The sequence below is a fragment of the Pseudophryne corroboree genome, chromosome 4 (genome assembly GCF_028390025.1).
Source record: "Pseudophryne corroboree isolate aPseCor3 chromosome 4, aPseCor3.hap2, whole genome shotgun sequence".
Lineage (NCBI taxonomy): Eukaryota > Metazoa > Chordata > Amphibia > Anura > Myobatrachidae > Pseudophryne > Pseudophryne corroboree.
Window position 1 is genome coordinate 323,972,249 of NC_086447.1, and position 25,757 is coordinate 323,998,005.

Consider the following 25,757-nt stretch of genomic DNA (forward strand, 5'->3'; position numbering starts at 1 on the left):
TTATGATCCCTTAATAACTTTTTTTGTTTTTTGTCAATTAATTCTTTAGTGTTCTTCTTTATCTTCAACTCAATTTCTTTTTCTGCTATTACAAATTCGGCTAATTCTTGGAATGGTTTTACCAAAACTTGTAAATTTTTGATTCTCTCATTTATTTCCTTTAATTTATCTTTTCGTTCCTTTAATATCAAGTGAATAAGAGAAAATGAACAAGTATTAATAATCACCTCCCATTCTTTCTGGAAGTGTTCGCTTCCATCACTAAATGAGGGGGATTTCATAATCCTTAGACCTTTAGGTATAAATTGGTCTGATAGATACTTTTCTAAAGTGGCTACCTCCCACCACAATTTATTCTCTTTCAAGAGCAATGAACCTAATTTATCCATAGCTGTATCAAGACTTTCATCCGAAATTTCCATTTGTTCAACCTGAGTCTGTAAATAAAAAGCATCTTTAAAAGCTTTTTCTCTGTTTTCTAAATGTGCAAACATTTTTCACAAAATGCAGCTTATGTCTGTTCCAAAAATGGGAAAAAGTAAAGGTCAAAATATAAAAATATGGATCAGACAATAGCGCTTAGTGGATTCTAAGCTGCCTAGATATATTCAGGTGATTCCCAATCACCAATACTGAATAATCTAAATATACAAATTTTGAATATAGCTTGGGCGCTACCACCTTAAACACATGTGAACAAAATTAATAGGTGAGAAAAGTCTACGATATTGTCCCAGCAAGATTTCCTTATTCTTCCACAGGTCCACCTTTCTCCAAACAATCCTCACATCAAAGAACGTCCTGTGCAGTAAATGTCCTTACAAAAAAGGAAAAGTAAAAAGGCACATATAGTGTAGTATTTTAGGTTTTAAAATTGGTGATTTATTTTGATTCCAAAAGAATATAAAAAATGATGATGTTTTACATAAAAGTGAAGGCAATCACTTTAACATTAATAAAAAATGGAACCGTACCGTGCCAAGCTCCCAGCATGGAGCAATGAAAAGAGCAACAAATTTTGGAGTTTTCCGGAATTCCTCCTTACTCCTTCCAAGCTAGACGCCGGCAGCAGGACTAGGTTCCTTTCCAATTATGGATGCAGGTAAATGGATCAGGAAGCCGCCAACGCGTTTCGAGTTCTTATCAACTCTTCCTCAGGGTAGAATGATCCTTACCTGCATGCATCCCCTTTTATGCTAGAAGTAACCCGGAAATGAATCCATCATTTCCTTTGCAATCCATATCTTTTAAACAAATAAAAATTCAGATCAACAGTAGCTTATCTTACTTATACACTTACGTGTTATAAATTAATCAATTATATATCATAAAATTTATATTATACATCAACATTAAAAAGCATATACTATGAGTACTTCCTGTGGGTCAAAGTTACACCCACAGTCATGACACTTCAAATCACAGAATACAGTTCCATTTATCCCATACTAATCATCCCCCCGCAGCCTCCTTATCAAAACGCTGCCTCAAAAGATAAATGCATCCACAATAAGTGTTTGTTTTTGTTTTATTTGGTATCGGAACGCTATGCGTTCCACACTCGCGTACCCGGAAGTTCTATGCGTTCCACCGGTCTTTCCGATGACGCACTTCCGTTTTAATCATCGATACCGCTCTGCGTTCCACAGTAGTTTCGCCTCTGGACGCATGCAATCCATAAATCTAAGGGGGATGTCCTGCTATTTCTTATATATACAATAAGTAGTTTTTCTGGTATCCGAGCACTATGCGTTCCATGCTCGCGTACCCGGAAGTTCTATGCGTTCCACCGGTCTTTCTGATGACGCACTTCCGTTATAGTAATAGATAGCGCTCTGCGTTCCACAGTAATTTCGCCTGTGGACGCATGCGTTCCATAGGTATAAGGGGGATATCCTGCTATTTCTTATCATAGCAGTGCACTCAATTAAAAGCAATGCATAATACACACTTATAAAATACATAAAACTTACATATAATCCACCAACTAATCTCCATTGGTGACATCCTTTTCTCTTAAAAAAAAAAAAGGATAATTTGTATACATGATAAATTATTAGTCACTTTAAAAAATATTACTATATATATAAATCAAAAAATATACCAAAAAGAGAGTTTTCCTTAAAAAGGCTTTGCGTTTAAATTTCTATCAATATACTGCAATCTAAAGAAACCACTTTATTTCGAATTCTTTGTTCAGTCCGTCAGGGGCAATGGTCTTTAAATTGTGAATCCACTTCATCTCTGCCCTAGCTAACATACTTTCAGAGTCCCTATCTTTCCAATTTATTTTTACGTGCTGTATTCCCAAAAAACGTTTTTATTCCATTTACTTTACATTTGTGTTTAATTTTGAAGTGATAGGAGAGATTATGAGTTTCTAAGCCTTTGCCAATATTCCTGACATGTTCCCCCATACGTGTCTTCAGTGCTCTTGATGTTCGTCCTATGTAGATTAGTCCACATTCGCATTCCACCAAGTAGATTACATTACTCGTATGACACGTTATAAAATTACGGATCTTGTATTCCTTATTTTTTATACAGAAACTTGACATTTTTTGATTATTTCCCGGGACTAATTTACACATGGTGCAACTGCCGCATCTATAGAAACCTTCTGATCTAATTGGGTTCATTGATTGAATGGGTAACGAGCTCCTTACTAGATCTGATTTCAGGTTGTTAGCTCTTCTATAAATAAATTTAGGTGTATCTGGAATTAATTCATTTAGTATGGGGTCCTTTTTGAGGATACACCAATGTTTTTTAATAATAGTCTCCACTTTTTTATAATCTGCTCCAAAGGTGGTGACAAAGGCTAGATTAAATTTATCTTTTTCCTTAGGATTCGATTTCTTTTTTTGTAGCAGATCCTTTCTATTCATTCCTTTCACTTCCTCCTTAGCTCTAATTAATTGTTTTTCCGTATATCCCTGTGATCTAAAGTTATTTAACATGGCTTCACTTTGTTCAACATATTCCTCTGGGTCATTACAGTTTCTTTTTAAGCGTATGAGTTGGCTTTTCGGTATACCCTTGATCCAATTAGGGTGATGTTGACTTTCTTTGCTTAGATATTGCTGAGAGTCTGTTGGTTTCACATATCCCTTTGTGTTCAATTTGTTGTTTTCTTTATAGATAGTTATATCGAGAAAATTGACACTAGTTTTATTTATGTCAAAGGTAAAGTTAATACCGACATCTGTCCTATTTAAATCCTTACATAGATTCAAAAGGTTATCTTCTGTGCCTTCCCATAAAAATATAACATCATCGATGAATCTTTGCCAGAGGACCAAGTTCGACGCCATAGCCACATTTCCCCAAACATGGGTATTCTCCCAATAAGCCATGAAGAGGTTAGCGTAGCTAGGCGCGAACTTGGTCCCCATGGCTGTGCCCATCAATTGTATATAATAGTCTCCCTCAAAAAAGAAATAATTATTTCTTAATATGAATTTTATCCCTTCAATGATAAAATTTCTTGTCTTCTCAGGGATAGTTGACTGATGCAGGAACCTATGAAAAGGAAAACCATTTACTCACCGATCACGAAGTACGGGGATAACAATGATCAAAGGGAGAGGGGGGAGATGAGAACCCAGCAATCCAGAAGAAATCATCCATATAATAGCGAGGAATGGATATTTCCACGTAGATTCAATAGACGTAGAGACTCTTTCAGAAATGAAGGTTACAGAATGAATGAATATCGATCCCATAGAGGCAACCCATTCACCCCACGGAGGAATTGGATATCCAGAAGATATGAACCATTGGAAGATTACAATCAATATAACCCTAGGTCTTTTTTGGGGAAAGAGTGGAGACCATTCCAGAAAAAATGGTAACCTATTGTCGGTCTTCTAAGACAGGATGGACATATAGAGGTACTAGAGGGGGGAGGAAACAATCAAAAAAAAACCAAAAAAAGAAGAAAAAACCACAAGAATTAATTCCAACAAAGAAATGTAAGATCTTTAATATCAGTGAAAAAACCTTGACTGAACCAGAACAACAACTATTGGAGAAGGGATTGAAATTCGCCCCGACCTCAAATACAGATTCATTTAAATTATTTGTAGACACAGAAAAATTCATCAGAAAAGTTACTTTAAAAAAGTTCTTTAAGATGAAAGAGAAAGAAAACGAAACACTAGGACAAGAGAACAATCAAGATAAGGAGAAATCTATGTTTCGAAAAAAATCTTCATTTTATCCTGCACAAGTAAAAGGAAATTTTATTAATGTGTTTAGCAAATTGGTGGAGGAAGATTTAAAGAACTTAAAATCAAAACCAAAGTCTAATCACCATAAGAATAATTTAACGAAGGAGAAGCAATCATTAAAAAATTTATCAAAAAATAATGAGATAGTTATTAAGCCCTGCGATAAGGGGGGAGGGGTTGCTATTATGAGCAAAGATTATTATATAGGAGAAATTTACCGTCAATTAAAAGATGAAAAAACGTATAAAAAACTTAAAACTGACCCCACAAATCGTATTAAAACAGATTTTCATAAATATTTAACGAAACATCTAGAAAATGGGGCCATTACAAAACAAGAATTTGATTTTCTTTTGATTGAGCATCCCAAGACCCCAAGCATCTATATTTTACCGAAGGTGCATAAAAATACATCAGCACCGCCGGGAAGACCAATAATAGCAGGGGTTGGTAGTCTTACCAGTAATTTATCGGAAATGATCGACTTCTTCCTACAACCGTTAGTAATAAAGAACAAATCCTATATCCAAGACACGACAGACATCATTAACAAATTGGAAAATATTGAAGTTACGGACCATACACTTATTGGAACTGCGGATGTAACATCTTTATATACCGTTATAGAGCATGAAAAGGGGACTGAGGCAGTTGAATGGTTCCTGCATCAGTCAACTATCCCTGAGAAGACAAGAAATTTTATCATTGAAGGGATAAAATTCATATTAAGAAATAATTATTTATTTTTTGAGGGAGACTATTATATACAATTGATGGGCACAGCCATGGGGACCAAGTTCGCGCCTAGCTACGCTAACCTCTTCATGGCTTATTGGGAGAATACCCATGTTTGGGGAAATGTGGCTATGGCGTCGAACTTGGTCCTCTGGCAAAGATTCATCGATGATGTTATATTTTTATGGGAAGGCACAGAAGATAACCTTTTGAATCTATGTAAGGATTTAAATAGGACAGATGTCGGTATTAACTTTACCTTTGACATAAATAAAACTAGTGTCAATTTTCTCGATATAACTATCTATAAAGAAAACAACAAATTGAACACAAAGGGATATGTGAAACCAACAGACTCTCAGCAATATCTAAGCAAAGAAAGTCAACATCACCCTAATTGGATCAAGGGTATACCGAAAAGCCAACTCATACGCTTAAAAAGAAACTGTAATGACCCAGAGGAATATGTTGAACAAAGTGAAGCCATGTTAAATAACTTTAGATCACAGGGATATACGGAAAAACAATTAATTAAAGCTAAGGAGGAAGTGAAAGGAATGAATAGAAAGGATCTGCTACAAAAAAAGAAATCGAATCCTAAGGAAAAAGATAAATTTAATCTAGCCTTTGTCACCACCTTTGGAGCAGATTATAAAAAAGTGGAGACTATTATTAAAAAACATTGGTGTATCCTCAAAAAGGACCCCATACTAAATGAATTAATTCCAGATACACCTAAATTTATTTATAGAAGAGCTAACAACCTGAAATCAGATCTAGTAAGGAGCTCGTTACCCATTCAATCAATGAACCCAATTAGATCAGAAGGTTTCTATAGATGCGGCAGTTGCACCATGTGTAAATTAGTCCCGGGAAATAATCAAAAAATTTCAAGTTTCTGTATAAAAAATAAGGAATACAAGATCCGTAATTTTATAACGTGTCATACGAGTAATGTAATCTACTTGGTGGAATGCGAATGTGGACTAATCTACATAGGACGAACATCAAGAGCACTGAAGACACGTATGGGGGAACATGTCAGGAATATTGGCAAAGGCTTAGAAACTCATAATCTCTCCTATCACTTCAAAATTAAACACAAATGTAAAGTAAATGGAATAAAACGTTTTTTGGGAATACAGCACGTAAAAATAAATTGGAAAGATAGGGACTCTGAAAGTATGTTAGCTAGGGCAGAGATGAAGTGGATTCACAATTTAAAGACCATTGCCCCTGACGGACTGAACAAAGAATTCGAAATAAAGTGGTTTCTTTAGATTGCAGTATATTGATAGAAATTTAAACGCAAAGCCTTTTTAAGGAAAACTCTTTTTGGTATATTTTTTGATTTATATATATAGTAATATTTTTTAAAGTGACTAATAATTTATCATGTATACAAATTATCCTTTTTTTTTTTTAAGAGAAAAGGATGTCACCAATGGAGATTAGTTGGTGGATTATATGTAAGTTTTATGTATTTTATAAGTGTGTATTATGCATTGCTTTTAATTGAGTGCACTGCTATGATAAGAAATAGCAGGATATCCCCCTTATACCTATGGAACGCATGCGTCCACAGGCGAAATTACTGTGGAACGCAGAGCGCTATCTATTACTATAACGGAAGTGCGTCATCAGAAAGACCGGTGGAACGCATAGAACTTCCGGGTACGCGAGCATGGAACGCATAGTGCTCGGATACCAGAAAAACTACTTATTGTATATATAAGAAATAGCAGGACATCCCCCTTAGATTTATGGATTGCATGCGTCCAGAGGCGAAACTACTGTGGAACGCAGAGCGGTATCGATGATTAAAACGGAAGTGCGTCATCGGAAAGACCGGTGGAACGCATAGAACTTCCGGGTACGCGAGTGTGGAACGCATAGCGTTCCGATACCAAATAAAACAAAAACAAACACTTATTGTGGATGCATTTATCTTTTGAGGCAGCGTTTTGATAAGGAGGCTGCGGGGGGATGATTAGTATGGGATAAATGGAACTGTATTCTGTGATTTGAAGTGTCATGACTGTGGGTGTAACTTTGACCCACAGGAAGTACTCATAGTATATGCTTTTTAATGTTGATGTATAATATAAATTTTATGATATATAATTGATTAATTTATAACACGTAAGTGTATAAGTAAGATAAGCTACTGTTGATCTGAATTTTTATTTGTTTAAAAGATATGGATTGCAAAGGAAATGATGGATTCATTTCCGGGTTACTTCTAGCATAAAAGGGGATGCATGCAGGTAAGGATCATTCTGCCCTGAGGAAGAGTTGATAAGAACTCGAAACGCGTTGGCGGCTTCCTGATCCATTTACCTGCATCCATAATTGGAAAGGAACTTACCTAGTCCTGCTGCCGGCGTCTAGCTTGGAAGGAGTAAGGAGGAATTCCGGAAAACTCCAAAATTTGTTGCTCTTTTCATTGCTCCATGCTGGGAGCTTGGCACGGTACGGTTCCATTTTTTATTAATGTTAAAGTGATTGCCTTCACTTTTATGTAAAACATCATCATTTTTTATATTCTTTTGGAATCAAAATAAATCACCAATTTTAAAACCTAAAATACTACACTATATGTGCCTTTTTACTTTTCCTTTTTTGTAAGGACATTTACTGCACAGGACGTTCTTTGATGTGAGGATTGTTTGGAGAAAGGTGGACCTGTGGAAGAATAAGGAAATCTTGCTGGGACAATATCGTAGACTTTTCTCACCTATTAATTTTGTTCACATGTGTTTAAGGTGGTAGCGCCCAAGCTATATTCAAAATTTGTATATTTAGATTATTCAGTATTGGTGATTGGGAATCACCTGAATATATCTAGGCAGCTTAGAATTCACTAAGCGCTATTGTCTGATCCATATTTTTATATTTTGACCTTTACTTTTTCCCATTTTTGGAACAGACATAAGCTGCATTTTGTGAAAAATGTTTGCACATTTAGAAAACAGAGAAAAAGCTTTTAAAGATGCTTTTTATTTACAGACTCAGGTTGAACAAATGGAAATTTCGGATGAAAGTCTTGATACAGCTATGGATAAATTAGGTTCATTGCTCTTGAAAGAGAATAAATTGTGGTGGGAGGTAGCCACTTTAGAAAAGTATCTATCAGACCAAATTATACCTAAAGGTCTAAGGATTATGAAATCCCCCTCATTTAGTGATGGAAGCGAACACTTCCAGAAAGAATGGGAGGTGATTATTAATACTTGTTCATTTTCTCTTATTCACTTGATATTAAAGGAACGAAAAGATAAATTAAAGGAAATAAATGAGAGAATCAAAAATTTACAAGTTTTGGTAAAACCATTCCAAGAATTAGCCGAATTTGTAATAGCAGAAAAAGAAATTGAGTTGAAGATAAAGAAGAACACTAAAGAATTAATTGACAAAAAACAAAAAAAGTTATTAAGGGATCATAAATACTATAAGGATGAAAAATCAAGTGAATCGGCATCAAAGAAAACAAAGAATAAAATTAAACCTTCATTAGATATTGAAAATATCACAGATAGTGAAAGCGATGATATTTCAATAGATAATATTCCCTTGAAACCAAACAAACCACATAGACAAATTTATAGAGAAGACAAAATTCCTATGAAAAGGAAAACCATTTACTCACCGATCACGAAGTACGGGGATAACAATGATCAAAGGGAGAGGGGGGAGATGAGAACCCAGCAATCCAGAAGAAATCATCCATATAATAGCGAGGAATGGATATTTCCACGTAGATTCAATAGACGTAGAGACTCTTTCAGAAATGAAGGTTACAGAATGAATGAATATCGATCCCATAGAGGCAACCCATTCACCCCACGGAGGAATTGGATATCCAGAAGATATGAACCATTGGAAGGTTACAATCAATATAACCCTAGGTCTTTTTTGGGGAAAGAGTGGAGACCATTCCAGAAAAAATGGTAACCTATTGTCGGTCTTCTAAGACAGGATGGACATATAGAGGTACTAGAGGGGGGAGGAAACAATCAAAAAAAACCCAAAAAAAGAAGAAAAAACCACAAGAATTAATTCCAACAAAGAAATGTAAGATCTTTAATATCAGTGAAAAAACCTTGACTGAACCAGAACAACAACTATTGGAGAAGGGATTGAAATTCGCCCCGACCTCAAATACAGATTCATTTAAATTATTTGTAGACACAGAAAAATTCATCAGAAAAGTTACTTTAAAAAAGTTCTTTAAGATGAAAGAGAAAGAAAACGAAACACTAGGACAAGAGAACAATCAAGATAAGGAGAAATCTATGTTTCGAAAAAAAATCTTCATTTTATCCTGCACAAGTAAAAGGAAATTTTATTAATGTGTTTAGCAAATTGGTGGAGGAAGATTTAAAGAACTTAAAATCAAAACCAAAGTCTAATCACCATAAGAATAATTTAACGAAGAAGGAGAAGCAATCATTAAAAAATTTATCAAAAAATAATGAGATAGTTATTAAGCCCTGCGATAAGGGGGGAGGGGTTGCTATTATGAGCAAAGATTATTATATAGGAGAAATTTACCGTCAATTAAAAGATGAAAAAACGTATAAAAAACTTAAAACTGACCCCACAAATCGTATTAAAACAGATTTTCATAAATATTTAACGAAACATCTAGAAAATGGGGCCATTACAAAACAAGAATTTGATTTTCTTTTGATTGAGCATCCCAAGACCCCAAGCATCTATATTTTACCGAAGGTGCATAAAAATACATCAGCACCGCCGGGAAGACCAATAATAGCAGGGGTTGGTAGTCTTACCAGTAATTTATCGGAAATGATCGACTTCTTCCTACAACCGTTAGTAATAAAGAACAAATCCTATATCCAAGACACGACAGACATCATTAACAAATTGGAAAATATTGAAGTTACGGACCATACACTTATTGGAACTGCGGATGTAACATCTTTATATACCGTTATAGAGCATGAAAAGGGGACTGAGGCAGTTGAATGGTTCCTGCATCAGTCAACTATCCCTGAGAAGACAAGAAATTTTATCATTGAAGGGATAAAATTCATATTAAGAAATAATTATTTCTTTTTTGAGGGAGACTATTATATACAATTGATGGGCACAGCCATGGGGACCAAGTTCGCGCCTAGCTACGCTAACCTCTTCATGGCTTATTGGGAGAATACCCATGTTTGGGGAAATGTGGCTATGGCGTCGAACTTGGTCCTCTGGCAAAGATTCATCGATGATGTTATATTTTTATGGGAAGGCACAGAAGATAACCTTTTGAATCTATGTAAGGATTTAAATAGGACAGATGTCGGTATTAACTTTACCTTTGACATAAATAAAACTAGTGTCAATTTTCTCGATATAACTATCTATAAAGAAAACAACAAATTGAACACAAAGGGATATGTGAAACCAACAGACTCTCAGCAATATCTAAGCAAAGAAAGTCAACATCACCCTAATTGGATCAAGGGTATACCGAAAAGCCAACTCATACGCTTAAAAAGAAACTGTAATGACCCAGAGGAATATGTTGAACAAAGTGAAGCCATGTTAAATAACTTTAGATCACAGGGATATACGGAAAAACAATTAATTAAAGCTAAGGAGGAAGTGAAAGGAATGAATAGAAAGGATCTGCTACAAAAAAAGAAATCGAATCCTAAGGAAAAAGATAAATTTAATCTAGCCTTTGTCACCACCTTTGGAGCAGATTATAAAAAAGTGGAGACTATTATTAAAAAACATTGGTGTATCCTCAAAAAGGACCCCATACTAAATGAATTAATTCCAGATACACCTAAATTTATTTATAGAAGAGCTAACAACCTGAAATCAGATCTAGTAAGGAGCTCGTTACCCATTCAATCAATGAACCCAATTAGATCAGAAGGTTTCTATAGATGCGGCAGTTGCACCATGTGTAAATTAGTCCCGGGAAATAATCAAAAAATTTCAAGTTTCTGTATAAAAAATAAGGAATACAAGATCCGTAATTTTATAACGTGTCATACGAGTAATGTAATCTACTTGGTGGAATGCGAATGTGGACTAATCTACATAGGACGAACATCAAGAGCACTGAAGACACGTATGGGGGAACATGTCAGGAATATTGGCAAAGGCTTAGAAACTCATAATCTCTCCTATCACTTCAAAATTAAACACAAATGTAAAGTAAATGGAATAAAACGTTTTTTGGGAATACAGCACGTAAAAATAAATTGGAAAGATAGGGACTCTGAAAGTATGTTAGCTAGGGCAGAGATGAAGTGGATTCACAATTTAAAGACCATTGCCCCTGACGGACTGAACAAAGAATTCGAAATAAAGTGGTTTCTTTAGATTGCAGTATATTGATAGAAATTTAAACGCAAAGCCTTTTTAAGGAAAACTCTTTTTGGTATATTTTTTGATTTATATATATAGTAATATTTTTTAAAGTGACTAATAATTTATCATGTATACAAATTATCCTTTTTTTTTTTTAAGAGAAAAGGATGTCACCAATGGAGATTAGTTGGTGGATTATATGTAAGTTTTATGTATTTTATAAGTGTGTATTATGCATTGCTTTTAATTGAGTGCACTGCTATGATAAGAAATAGCAGGATATCCCCCTTATACCTATGGAACGCATGCGTCCACAGGCGAAATTACTGTGGAACGCAGAGCGCTATCTATTACTATAACGGAAGTGCGTCATCAGAAAGACCGGTGGAACGCATAGAACTTCCGGGTACGCGAGCATGGAACGCATAGTGCTCGGATACCAGAAAAACTACTTATTGTATATATAAGAAATAGCAGGACATCCCCCTTAGATTTATGGATTGCATGCGTCCAGAGGCGAAACTACTGTGGAACGCAGAGCGGTATCGATGATTAAAACGGAAGTGCGTCATCGGAAAGACCGGTGGAACGCATAGAACTTCCGGGTACGCGAGTGTGGAACGCATAGCGTTCCGATACCAAATAAAACAAAAACAAACACTTATTGTGGATGCATTTATCTTTTGAGGCAGCGTTTTGATAAGGAGGCTGCGGGGGGATGATTAGTATGGGATAAATGGAACTGTATTCTGTGATTTGAAGTGTCATGACTGTGGGTGTAACTTTGACCCACAGGAAGTACTCATAGTATATGCTTTTTAATGTTGATGTATAATATAAATTTTATGATATATAATTGATTAATTTATAACACGTAAGTGTATAAGTAAGATAAGCTACTGTTGATCTGAATTTTTATTTGTTTAAAAGATATGGATTGCAAGGGAAATGATGGATTCATTTCCGGGTTACTTCTAGCATAAAAGGGGATGCATGCAGGTAAGGATCATTCTGCCCTGAGGAAGAGTTGATAAGAACTCGAAACGCGTTGGCGGCTTCCTGATCCATTTACCTGCATCCATAATTGGAAAGGAACTTACCTAGTCCTGCTGCCGGCGTCTAGCTTGGAAGGAGTAAGGAGGAATTCCGGAAAACTCCAAAATTTGTTGCTCTTTTCATTGCTCCATGCTGGGAGCTTGGCACGGTACGGTTCCATTTTTTATTAATGTTAAAGTGATTGCCTTCACTTTTATGTAAAACATCATCATTTTTTATATTCTTTTGGAATCAAAATAAATCACCAATTTTAAAACCTAAAATACTACACTATATGTGCCTTTTTACTTTTCCTTTTTTGTAAGGACATTTACTGCACAGGACGTTCTTTGATGTGAGGATTGTTTGGAGAAAGGTGGACCTGTGGAAGAATAAGGAAATCTTGCTGGGACAATATCGTAGACTTTTCTCACCTATTAATTTTGTTCACATGTGTTTAAGGTGGTAGCGCCCAAGCTATATTCAAAATTTGTATATTTAGATTATTCAGTATTGGTGATTGGGAATCACCTGAATATATCTAGGCAGCTTAGAATCCACTAAGCGCTATTGTCTGATCCATATTTTTATATTTTGACCTTTACTTTTTCCCATTTTTGGAACAGACATAAGCTGCATTTTGTGAAAAATGTTTGCACATTTAGAAAACAGAGAAAAAGCTTTTAAAGATGCTTTTTATTTACAGACTCAGGTTGAACAAATGGAAATTTCGGATGAAAGTCTTGATACAGCTATGGATAAATTAGGTTCATTGCTCTTGAAAGAGAATAAATTGTGGTGGGAGGTAGCCACTTTAGAAAAGTATCTATCAGACCAAATTATACCTAAAGGTCTAAGGATTATGAAATCCCCCTCATTTAGTGATGGAAGCGAACACTTCCAGAAAGAATGGGAGGTGATTATTAATACTTGTTCATTTTCTCTTATTCACTTGATATTAAAGGAACGAAAAGATAAATTAAAGGAAATAAATGAGAGAATCAAAAATTTACAAGTTTTGGTAAAACCATTCCAAGAATTAGCCGAATTTGTAATAGCAGAAAAAGAAATTGAGTTGAAGATAAAGAAGAACACTAAAGAATTAATTGACAAAAAACAAAAAAAGTTATTAAGGGATCATAAATACTATAAGGATGAAAAATCAAGTGAATCGGCATCAAAGAAAACAAAGAATAAAATTAAACCTTCATTAGATATTGAAAATATCACAGATAGTGAAAGCGATGATATTTCAATAGATAATATTCCCTTGAAACCAAACAAACCACATAGACAAATTTATAGAGAAGACAAAATTCCTATGAAAAGGAAAACCATTTACTCACCGATCACGAAGTACGGGGATAACAATGATCAAAGGGAGAGGGGGGAGATGAGAACCCAGCAATCCAGAAGAAATCATCCATATAATAGCGAGGAATGGATATTTCCACGTAGATTCAATAGACGTAGAGACTCTTTCAGAAATGAAGGTTACAGAATGAATGAATATCGATCCCATAGAGGCAACCCATTCACCCCACGGAGGAATTGGATATCCAGAAGATATGAACCATTGGAAGGTTACAATCAATATAACCCTAGGTCTTTTTTGGGGAAAGAGTGGAGACCATTCCAGAAAAAATGGTAACCTATTGTCGGTCTTCTAAGACAGGATGGACATATAGAGGTACTAGAGGGGGGAGGAAACAATCAAAAAAAACCCAAAAAAAGAAGAAAAAACCACAAGAATTAATTCCAACAAAGAAATGTAAGATCTTTAATATCAGTGAAAAAACCTTGACTGAACCAGAACAACAACTATTGGAGAAGGGATTGAAATTCGCCCCGACCTCAAATACAGATTCATTTAAATTATTTGTAGACACAGAAAAATTCATCAGAAAAGTTACTTTAAAAAAGTTCTTTAAGATGAAAGAGAAAGAAAACGAAACACTAGGACAAGAGAACAATCAAGATAAGGAGAAATCTATGTTTCGAAAAAAATCTTCATTTTATCCTGCACAAGTAAAAGGAAATTTTATTAATGTGTTTAGCAAATTGGTGGAGGAAGATTTAAAGAACTTAAAATCAAAACCAAAGTCTAATCACCATAAGAATAATTTAACGAAGAAGGAGAAGCAATCATTAAAAAATTTATCAAAAAATAATGAGATAGTTATTAAGCCCTGCGATAAGGGGGGAGGGGTTGCTATTATGAGCAAAGATTATTATATAGGAGAAATTTACCGTCAATTAAAAGATGAAAAAACGTATAAAAAACTTAAAACTGACCCCACAAATCGTATTAAAACAGATTTTCATAAATATTTAACGAAACATCTAGAAAATGGGGCCATTACAAAACAAGAATTTGATTTTCTTTTGATTGAGCATCCCAAGACCCCAAGCATCTATATTTTACCGAAGGTGCATAAAAATACATCAGCACCGCCGGGAAGACCAATAATAGCAGGGGTTGGTAGTCTTACCAGTAATTTATCGGAAATGATCGACTTCTTCCTACAACCGTTAGTAATAAAGAACAAATCCTATATCCAAGACACGACAGACATCATTAACAAATTGGAAAATATTGAAGTTACGGACCATACACTTATTGGAACTGCGGATGTAACATCTTTATATACCGTTAGAGAGCATGAAAAGGGGACTGAGGCAGTTGAATGGTTCCTGCATCAGTCAACTATCCCTGAGAAGACAAGAAATTTTATCATTGAAGGGATAAAATTCATATTAAGAAATAATTATTTCTTTTTTGAGGGAGACTATTATATACAATTGATGGGCACAGCCATGGGGACCAAGTTCGCGCCTAGCTACGCTAACCTCTTCATGGCTTATTGGGAGAATACCCATGTTTGGGGAAATGTGGCTATGGCGTCGAACTTGGTCCTCTGGCAAAGATTCATCGATGATGTTATATTTTTATGGGAAGGCACAGAAGATAACCTTTTGAATCTATGTAAGGATTTAAATAGGACAGATGTCGGTATTAACTTTACCTTTGACATAAATAAAACTAGTGTCAATTTTCTCGATATAACTATCTATAAAGAAAACAACAAATTGAACACAAAGGGATATGTGAAACCAACAGACTCTCAGCAATATCTAAGCAAAGAAAGTCAACATCACCCTAATTGGATCAAGGGTATACCGAAAAGCCAACTCATACGCTTAAAAAGAAACTGTAATGACCCAGAGGAATATGTTGAACAAAGTGAAGCCATGTTAAATAACTTTAGATCACAGGGATATACGGAAAAACAATTAATTAAAGCTAAGGAGGAAGTGAAAGGAATGAATAGAAAGGATCTGCTACAAAAAAAGAAATCGAATCCTAAGGAAAAAGATAAATTTAATCTAGCCTTTGTCACCACCTTTGGAGCAGATTATAAAAAAGTGGAGACTATTATTAAAAAACATTGGTGTATCCTCAAAAAGGACCCCATACTAAATGAATTAATTCCAGATACACCTAAATTTATTTATAGAAGAGCTAACAACCTGAAATCAGATCTAGTAAGGAGCTCGTTACCCATTCAATCAATGAACCCAATTAGATCAGAAGGTTTCTATAGATGCGGCAGTTGCACCATGTGTAAATTAGTCCCGGGAAATAATCAAAAAATTTCAAGTTTCTGTATAAAAAATAAGGAATACAAGATCCGTAATTTTATAACGTGTCATACGAGTAATGTAATCTACTTGGTGGAATGCGAATGTGGACTAATCTACATAGGACGAACATCAAGAGCACTGAAGACACGTATGGGGGAACATGTCAGGAATATTGGCAAAGGCTTAGAAACTCATAATCTCTCCTATCACTTCAAAATTAAACACAAATGTAAAGTAAATGGAATAAAACGTTTTTTGGGAATACAGCACGTAAAAATAAATTGGAAAGATAGGGACTCTGAAAGTATGTTAGCTAGGGCAGAGATGAAGTGGATTCACAATTTAAAGACCATTGCCCCTGACGGACTGAACAAAGAATTCGAAATAAAGTGGTTTCTTTAGATTGCAGTATATTGATAGAAATTTAAACGCAAAGCCTTTTTAAGGAAAACTCTCTTTTTGGTATATTTTTTGATTTATATATATAGTAATATTTTTTAAAGTGACTAATAATTTATCATGTATACAAATTATCCTTTTTTTTTTTTTAAGAGAAAAGGATGTCACCAATGGAGATTAGTTGGTGGATTATATGTAAGTTTTATGTATTTTATAAGTGTGTATTATGCATTGCTTTTAATTGAGTGCACTGCTATGATAAGAAATAGCAGGATATCCCCCTTATACCTATGGAACGCATGCGTCCACAGGCGAAATTACTGTGGAACGCAGAGCGCTATCTATTACTATAACGGAAGTGCGTCATCAGAAAGACCGGTGGAACGCATAGAACTTCCGGGTACGCGAGCATGGAACGCATAGTGCTCGGATACCAGAAAAACTACTTATTGTATATATAAGAAATAGCAGGACATCCCCCTTAGATTTATGGATTGCATGCGTCCAGAGGCGAAACTACTGTGGAACGCAGAGCGGTATCGATGATTAAAACGGAAGTGCGTCATCGGAAAGACCGGTGGAACGCATAGAACTTCCGGGTACGCGAGTGTGGAACGCATAGCGTTCCGATACCAAATAAAACAAAAACAAACACTTATTGTGGATGCATTTATCTTTTGAGGCAGCGTTTTGATAAGGAGGCTGCGGGGGGATGATTAGTATGGGATAAATGGAACTGTATTCTGTGATTTGAAGTGTCATGACTGTGGGTGTAACTTTGACCCACAGGAAGTACTCATAGTATATGCTTTTTAATGTTGATGTATAATATAAATTTTATGATATATAATTGATTAATTTATAACACGTAAGTGTATAAGTAAGATAAGCTACTGTTGATCTGAATTTTTATTTGTTTAAAAGATATGGATTGCAAAGGAAATGATGGATTCATTTCCGGGTTACTTCTAGCATAAAAGGGGATGCATGCAGGTAAGGATCATTCTGCCCTGAGGAAGAGTTGATAAGAACTCGAAACGCGTTGGCGGCTTCCTGATCCATTTACCTGCATCCATAATTGGAAAGGAACTTACCTAGTCCTGCTGCAGGCGTCTAGCTTGGAAGGAGTAAGGAGGAATTCCGGAAAACTCCAAAATTTGTTGCTCTTTTCATTGCTCCATGCTGGGAGCTTGGCACGGTACGGTTCCATTTTTTATTAATGTTAAAGTGATTGCCTTCACTTTTATGTAAAACATCATCATTTTTTATATTCTTTTGGAATCAAAATAAATCACCAATTTTAAAACCTAAAATACTACACTATGGCCCTCATTCCGAGTTGATCGGTCGCAAGGCGAATTTAGCAGAGTTACACACGCTAAGCCGCCGCCTACTGGGAGTGAATCTTAGCTTCTTAAAATTGCGACCGATGTATTCGCAATATTGCGATTACTAACTACTTAGCAGTTTCAGAGTAGCTCCAGACTTACTCTGCCTGTGCGATCAGTTCAGTGCTTGTCGTTCCTGGTTGACGTCACAAACACACCCAGCGTTCGCCCAGGCACTCCCACCGTTTCTCCGGCCACTCCTGCGTTTTTTCCGGAAACGGTAGCGTTTTCAGCCACACGCCCCTGAAACGCCGTGTTTCCGCCCAGTAACACCCATTTCCTGTCAATCACATTACGATCGCCGGAGCGAAGAAAAAGCCGTGAGTAAAAATACTTTCTTCATAGTAAAGTTACTTGGCGCAGTCGCAGTGCGAACTTTGCGCATGCGTACTAAGCGGATTTTCACTGCGATGCGATGAAAAAGAACGAGCGAACAACTCGGAATGAGGGCCTATATGTGCCTTTTTACTTTTCCTTTTTTGTAAGGACATTTACTGCACAGGACGTTCTTTGATGTGAGGATTGTTTGGAGAAAGGTGGACCTGTGGAAGAATAAGGAAATCTTGCTGGGACAATATCGTAGACTTTTCTCACCTATTAATTTTGTTCACATGTGTTTAAGGTGGTAGCGCCCAAGCTATATTCAAAATTTGTATATTTAGATTATTCAGTATTGGTGATTGGGAATCACCTGAATATATCTAGGCAGCTTAGAATCCACTAAGCGCTATTGTCTGATCCATATTTTTATATTTTGATATTATTATGATTACTTAATATTATTATCACTAGGTGATTCATTGCACCCTATGGGCACTCTTCACACTGTCATAACGGGCTATGCCTCCTTAACCTTTGCACGCCCTTGTGACATGGAATATTTTTTTTATATGGAGTATTACCTCCAATCATAATTGTGTGAGTGGTTAAATATTGCATGGACAAAGGGCTTGCAATGGTTAATGGGTCGTAGCCCCTTGCAACGGCGTGAACAGCGCATGCAGGGCATGATGAATCACCTAGTAAGTGCTGTGGTTGGGGGAGTGGTGGGTGCGGGGGAGATGCGGATGGGGGTGGGGTCCGGGGGTGCCACAGGTGGGTTAGGGGCAGTTGCAGGTGTGCTGCAGGTGGGGGAGGGACTGGTGCGGTGGTGCAACGGATGGAAGGGTGGGTGCTGCGGGCGGGGGAAGGGGTCCAGAGCCACCACGGGTGGGGGAGTAGCAGTTGCAGGGGTGCTGTGGGTGGGGAAGGGACGGGTGAGGTGGTGCCGCTGGTGGGGGAGCGGCGGGTGAGGGGGTACTGCGGGTGGGGGAGGGGGCACGGAGCCACCGCGGGTGGTGGAGGGGGGTCATGGGGGTGCCACGGATGGGGCCTGGAGGTACTGCGAGTTGCGGAGGGGCGGGAAATGCTTCTCATCCTGGAATCTGCTAAGTTGCTGTCCTCCCTTTGGCAGTGGCTCTCCCGGAGACTTGCACAGCAGTCAAGCAGCCAGTCACTATTGTTAGCGCTGGTGTCCCATCGCGCCGCATTACAGGGATGAAGATGCACTCAATAAACTACAGCTCACAGCAGGCCGGAATGCTCCTGCGCTGAGGGCTGCTGGGAGCTGTAGTTTATTTAGTGCATCTACTTCCCTGTAATGCAACGCGTTGGGACACCGGCGCTAACAATAGCGACTGGCTGGCAGAACTGACTGACTTGCTGAATCAATATAAAAGGTGAGAGTGCTGTGCTCACACCCATTGCACTGCACAGTCATCTTTTACATCGATTCAGCGTCCAGACATTACCCTCCGCGATATCACCCACTCTCTGTTACATTAGCCATCTCGGGGCTTCCAGGCCAGTAGCCCAGGTGCTGTGTTGCGGAGTCAGGGCCTCTGGGGATCTGAGCACAGCTGTGGCGGGGAGGTACTTCTGTGACATCACGCGCAGAGGAGGCTCCGTGGCTCAGGGAGTATGCGGTGCAGGGAGGGCTGTGAAAGCCTTCCACTGCGCTGCTTTCATACACATCTATGCCGGTGGCCGCAGCAGCTTTTGTTCCACCTGCGCCATGGCTAGGGAGTGAAGATTGTTGATGCCGGAGGAGGCAGGCGAACTGGCAGCAGGACATAGGATGCTGCAGTAAAAGGATTTTTCCCCCCTATCTACAGTGCAGAGACTTGCTGCAGATGCAGTGGCATACCCTCAAACTGTACCTTTTTGGCAGGTACAATACTTTTTTTTATGGTCTGTACCAATTTCTGGCTCTGAGTTGCAAAGGCAGGGCCGTCTTTTCGTATGGGCTCAATGGGCTCTTGCCCAAGGGCCCCAAGAGAATAAGGGCCCTAGGCTGATAGCTGAGGGTCCCCTCTTTCCAGGGGTACCAGATTTTTGAAAATCGGCCCTGGGGAACCGGAGATATCCGACTTGAAAGCAGTGGTCCCCATCCAAGCCTGTTAATTGCTTTTCCCAGCCAAATATTTCGGGTTCTGTCTGACTTTGGGTATTTCTAAGGGTATAAGCCAAAAGCTGGGACTCTTCCCTTTTAGTGGACACTGGCAGCTTGTCTCTACTATGCCCAGAACCAGAGATATCATCCTTCCAGCAGCTGGTCCCTGCTCCAGCTCCGCACGCCTGGTATGCAGTTTTAAATTTTCATTGGTAGATTGCTCTGGCTCCAGAACTCTGATCCCCAAGTCCCCAGAATCTTCTGAAAGGTGGGAATCTCTAGTATTTTATTCAATTCAAAGCTAAGAAATATATTTTCAGGAACTTGAGATATCTGCAGTCAAGCAAGCTGCCCTCCCACTGAAAAATTATAAATATTAAGCCCACTCCACTAGCCAGCCCTCCCCTACGTATTAAATACCCCCTACCACCCTGGAAGTCCATGTACCAGGGCTTCTTCATTCAGCCCAATTACCCCTTCTACAGTTTAGCCCCATCTGTGCAATAAAGGAGTAATTAGCAGAAATTACTGCTCCAGATCCTACAAGCTGAGCGGAAGATAGAAAACCACCTACCGCCCACGGGACATCAAAGCTGCTGCTGATAGCTCCTCCCACCGCTACCGCTGGAGCATGGTTAGGGGGCCCAGTGCATTGCTGTGCCCAGGGGCCTACACTGCTGTTAAGATGGCTCTGTGCAAAGGAAAAGAGAGACTCTTTGTTGGGGCACGCTTAAAAACTAAAACTTAACTTTTAATTAGAATCTGATTAAATTATGGTACACAAGATCAACACACATATATACATTTTTTACAACACTTTAGGAAAAAAAGGGCCACATATTTGTTATAGCCTTTCTCCACTCGTGTTTTATATGTACAAGAAATAATTCTTACTCATAAAGTAATTAAGAGTAATTAATCTCTAATTGATGTAACTAATAAAGATGACAGTGACACCTGAGGTGAAAATATTGGAATTTAGATTTCAATATCACAGGATAATGAGAAATCCTTAACATGAGATACATAGGCATTAGATATAATAAAATTAGACTACGATTGTAGTTCTTGAACAATTGCCTATATAAATGATATATCCTGGTAAGGGTTAATCTGCTACCTTCAATTTTATGATAATAAGGTGCAATAGATAAGAAGACGAATGGAATAAATAAATAAAAGATCCGAGAAAATAATTGAATAAGAAAAGGGAAATATAGGTGTGAAATCGGTAGTGGTCAAAGGTTGCTCCAACACCTCTCCTTTTCACATAAACATAGGGGTATTTATTACTGCACCTGATATTCCCTAGCAGTCTCCCATATAGGTACTAATCAGGCTGTTCACTGCTTAGCTTCCAAGATCAGGCGAGGTTGGGCGTACCCAGTGAGATATGGCAGTAATATCACATAAATTGTGAATACAATGGTGTGTGGTTATTGGCATATACCAGAAGAAGTACTTCTATTGTTCATTATTGTGCACAGTCTATTCTGTTGCTTTTACATTGCCGAATAGATGTATGACTGGCATCAAAATGAGAGAGTACTGGAAAAATAGAATCTAGGAAACGTATAGGTTCAGAGCCCGTCCTCTACTGTCCACTGTCACACATATATCTCATACAGTGGACATTGGATGAGAGAGATGGGTTACCTGTACCTAATAAATAAAAGTGTGAAATTACACAGTTATCTTGAGTCCTAACGACAGTAGAAAAAAGAAGAAAATTGGTAGAAGAAAGAGGGAAAAGAAATTAAACGCTATTGGTGAAAGCTTTAAGGTGCAATGAAAATTGAGCTGAAGCTGGTTAATGATAAATTCTCATAATCATACGTATTGTATATTGTTTATATTTCACTGCTTAAAACATAAGAAAAGATTAGGAAAGGTTGAAAAGAAGTTTTAGGAACGTTTGAACGTTTTCACATTATAAATAATGAGTGAGTAGCAGATTAAACAATTCTTAGAAAATTAAATGATCAAAAATTTCATCATGTATACGATACCAGGAGGTGAGTGGGCTGAGCCGTGCACTGCTCAGCACCACTTAACACAGACGGCCGTTTCACCGGAGGGTGGCTTGTTCACTGTGTGAAGAAGTGGTGGAAGGCAGTCTATTTAAGGCAAAGATGGGAGTGGTCTAAAAATGAAGACCAATCATGGGGAGGAGGAAGAGGTAAGTCTGATGTCTAAGGTAACTGTGATGTCGATTTAACATCCTGTACATCACTTCCGGTCTCAAAACCCGGAAGTTGGGATAATACATACATATTAGCCACAGAAGTCTATATATAGATAGCTAGAGTATATAGTTATTAACCAAAGTTTGGTTAGGAAAAGTTTAAATAAAAATTAGAGGATACTGGGGCCAAAAACGGAGCATCAGCTCTGTGACCGGAAGTCCTTTAATCCCCGGACTTCAATGTGGGTACGTCTACGGGTATTAATGCGTCACTTCCGGTTTCGAAGACCGGAAGTCTGTTAGTGCCGTAACTTACGGATTGTATGTGCGGCTAAGTCGTGGGTTAATGCAAGCTGACAAAGATTGGATGGGCTAGGAGGGGGATATGGGAACAAGTATCAATTGGCCCTGATGCCAATGTAGTAAGCGGATACCAGGATATATCATTTATATAGGCAATTGTTCAAGAACTACAATCGTAGTCTAATTTTATTATATCTAATGCCTATGTATCTCATGTTAAGGGTTTCTCATTATCCTGTGATATTGAAATCTAAATTCCAATATTTTCACCTCAGGTGTCACTGTCATCTTTATTAGTTACATCAATTAGAGATTAATTACTCTTAATTACTTTATGAGTAAGAATTATTTCTTGTAAATATAAAACACGAGTGGAGAAAGGCTATAACAAATCTGTGGCCCTTTTTTTCCTAAAGTGTTGTAAAAAATGTATATATGTGTGTTGGTCTTGTGTACCATAATTTAATCAGATTCTAATTAAAAGTTAAGTTTTAGTTTTTAAGCGTGCCCCAACAAAGAGTCTCTCTTTTCCTTTGCAACTCCGATATGTATCATTGACTCTGGGTGCACCACCAACAAACTCCTTGATTACCGATACAGGCATTTCTTATGCATATGCACTGTTGGTTCACAAGGGACAAATTCTGTAAGAGCCCATTATAAAGAAATTTTTATAGTCCTGTGCGGCACCAAAGTAACTTTTTTCCAATTTCTGGCTCTCCAAACTTCCATTGAAAGTATAGGAAAAGGGGCATGGATACGTCCCTTTACCCGTGGCCACGCCCCCTTTTCGAATTTGTACCGATTTTTATGTGTAAATGGTTGGAGGGTATGTTGCTGCAGATGCAGTGGGCCTATTTTGGGGTGTGGACCTGGAGCTGCAGCTCCATCATCCCCATTGTTAATCCTGCTCTGGGAACACACAGCAGCCAAAGGGCAGAGCCTCCCATTGGATGTAACCTGTGTGGGAGGTTGTTTCTCACCCAATCAGCTGTATACTGGGTGTGATAGACCTGCTGCTAACCCAATGAGAGCACCTAGCCACGCCCAGCTTTATCCACACAGTCAGAGAGTGACAGATCTCCTATTATATAGGAGATATTATTATGATTATTATAATATTATGATCACTGTTACCCAAGGTCTCGCCTACTGCGGTATTCACTATTATCTCCACCTTGTTAGTACCAGGTCCAGTATAGTCCCTAATCTGGTTGGTTCAACTATTTGTGACAAGTAGTTATTCTTTAGCATATTTAAGAACCTTTTACCCCTAGCTGTAGTACTTGATCCGTTGGCCCAATTAATGTCCGGATAATTAAAGTCCCCAATGATTAGGACCTCCCCCAGCTCTGTAGCTTTCTCAATTTGCATCAAGAGTTGCACTTCCTCAGTCGCACTAATATCAGGCGGTTTATAACATGCCCCTATTAAAAGTTTTTTTGTACTTTCCTTTCCCATAGAAATTTCAACCCATAATGTCTCAACATTATCTCCAGTTCCCTAGTAAATAACCTCCTTTAAGTATTGATTTAGAAATGGTTTAACATAAATACATAAACTCTGCCTTGTCTCTCCTGAAAAGAGTATAACCCTCCAAGTTAGCTACCCAATTGTGGGAATCGTCCTACCATGCCTCCGTGATACCTATAATATTGTATTGTTCCTTCATTACAAGCACTTGTAATACACCAATTTTGCCTGAAAGGCTTCTTACGTTTGCAAGAATACATATTAGGTTAGTAATACCCATATCTATTTGTCTATTCATTGGTATCTCTTCCCTTCTTACTTTAGTATTCCCTGATTTTCCAATTCTTGCTGTTCTTCCCCTCCTCCCTTCTCCACCCCCATCATACTTAATACCTCCCCCTTGCTGCACTCACTAATGATCCCATAGTTTCTTTCCAATCCCTCTCCCCAGACATCTAGTTTAAAAGCTCCCCCAACCTTCTAACCATCCTGCCCCCAGCCCCGCTGCCCCTCCTCATTCATATGCAATCTATCACAACAAAAAAAGATGGCACCTGACTGAGTAGTCCGCCCAGTGTTCCAGGGATGCAAACCCCTCTTTCCTACACCAGTTTCTAAGCCACACATTTACCTCCCTGATCTCCCTCTGCCTCCCTAGCCTAGCACGTGGCACAGGTAATATTTCAGAGAATAGTACCGTAGATGTCCTTGCCTTAAGCTTCTGGCCTAAATCCCTATAGTCTTTCTTAAGGACATCCCACCTACCACTAACGATCGGGATACCGGATGTCGGTATTGTGACACCGGTATCCCGTACGGGTGTGGTTCGTTTTATCGACAGTGTCTAGGTCGACAATGTTTAGGTCGACCACTATAGGTCGACAGTCACTAGGTCGACATGGATGGAATGTCGACAGGGTTTCTAGGTCGACATGTGCTAGGTCGACAGGTCGACACTGTCGATAAAACGACCGGATCCCATCCCGTACAGCGTTGGTATCTAGACGTGGGATTGCGTCCTGCTTCTGGATCCCGGCGTTGGTATATCAACTGCCGGCATACCATCCTTCAGGAAGCCAACTGCTTCCCATTAGCTAGACTGTTTATAAACTAGCTGCCCAACTGTGCACTGATATAGTGATGGAAGCCTCAGGGACTGACCATGGATCAGCACTGGCAGGGGTGGAACAAAGCAGGTATATTACCACCCACGGAAAGCTGTAACAGCTTCAGGTACTCTAAGTAAGAATGGACTCGATGATGTTCATCTAACTGCGTCCCTGTAACCAGTATGGGATGAGATGCACATGTGTAGATGTGCTTCTGGGAATGCATATCATCTGACGTATTTCTTGACCTATCAGGGCAGTCATTTCTTAGAGGTAGTAAATACTATTTGTACTGATACTGTTTCTGTTAGAAAGTGTAGCCAATTGTAGCCTTTGATTTATGGTACTGATTTGTATTGATATTGTACACATGTAAGTAAATAGCAAATCAAAACAGGGATTTTCTTCATATTTTTATCAAAACATTTAAACTTGCAGCATGCCGTCAAAGGACCCCAAAACCCTGCAAGTCTATACAGTATA

The 25,757-nt window shown here is 38.0% G+C and overlaps 1 pseudogene; it reads right to left on the reverse strand.

The window, feature by feature from the left end:
- Nucleotides 1–21,490: 21,490 nt before the first annotated feature.
- Nucleotides 21,491–21,609, reverse strand: LOC134912405 (5S ribosomal RNA; annotated as a pseudogene).
- Nucleotides 21,610–25,757: the final 4,148 nt, after the last annotated feature.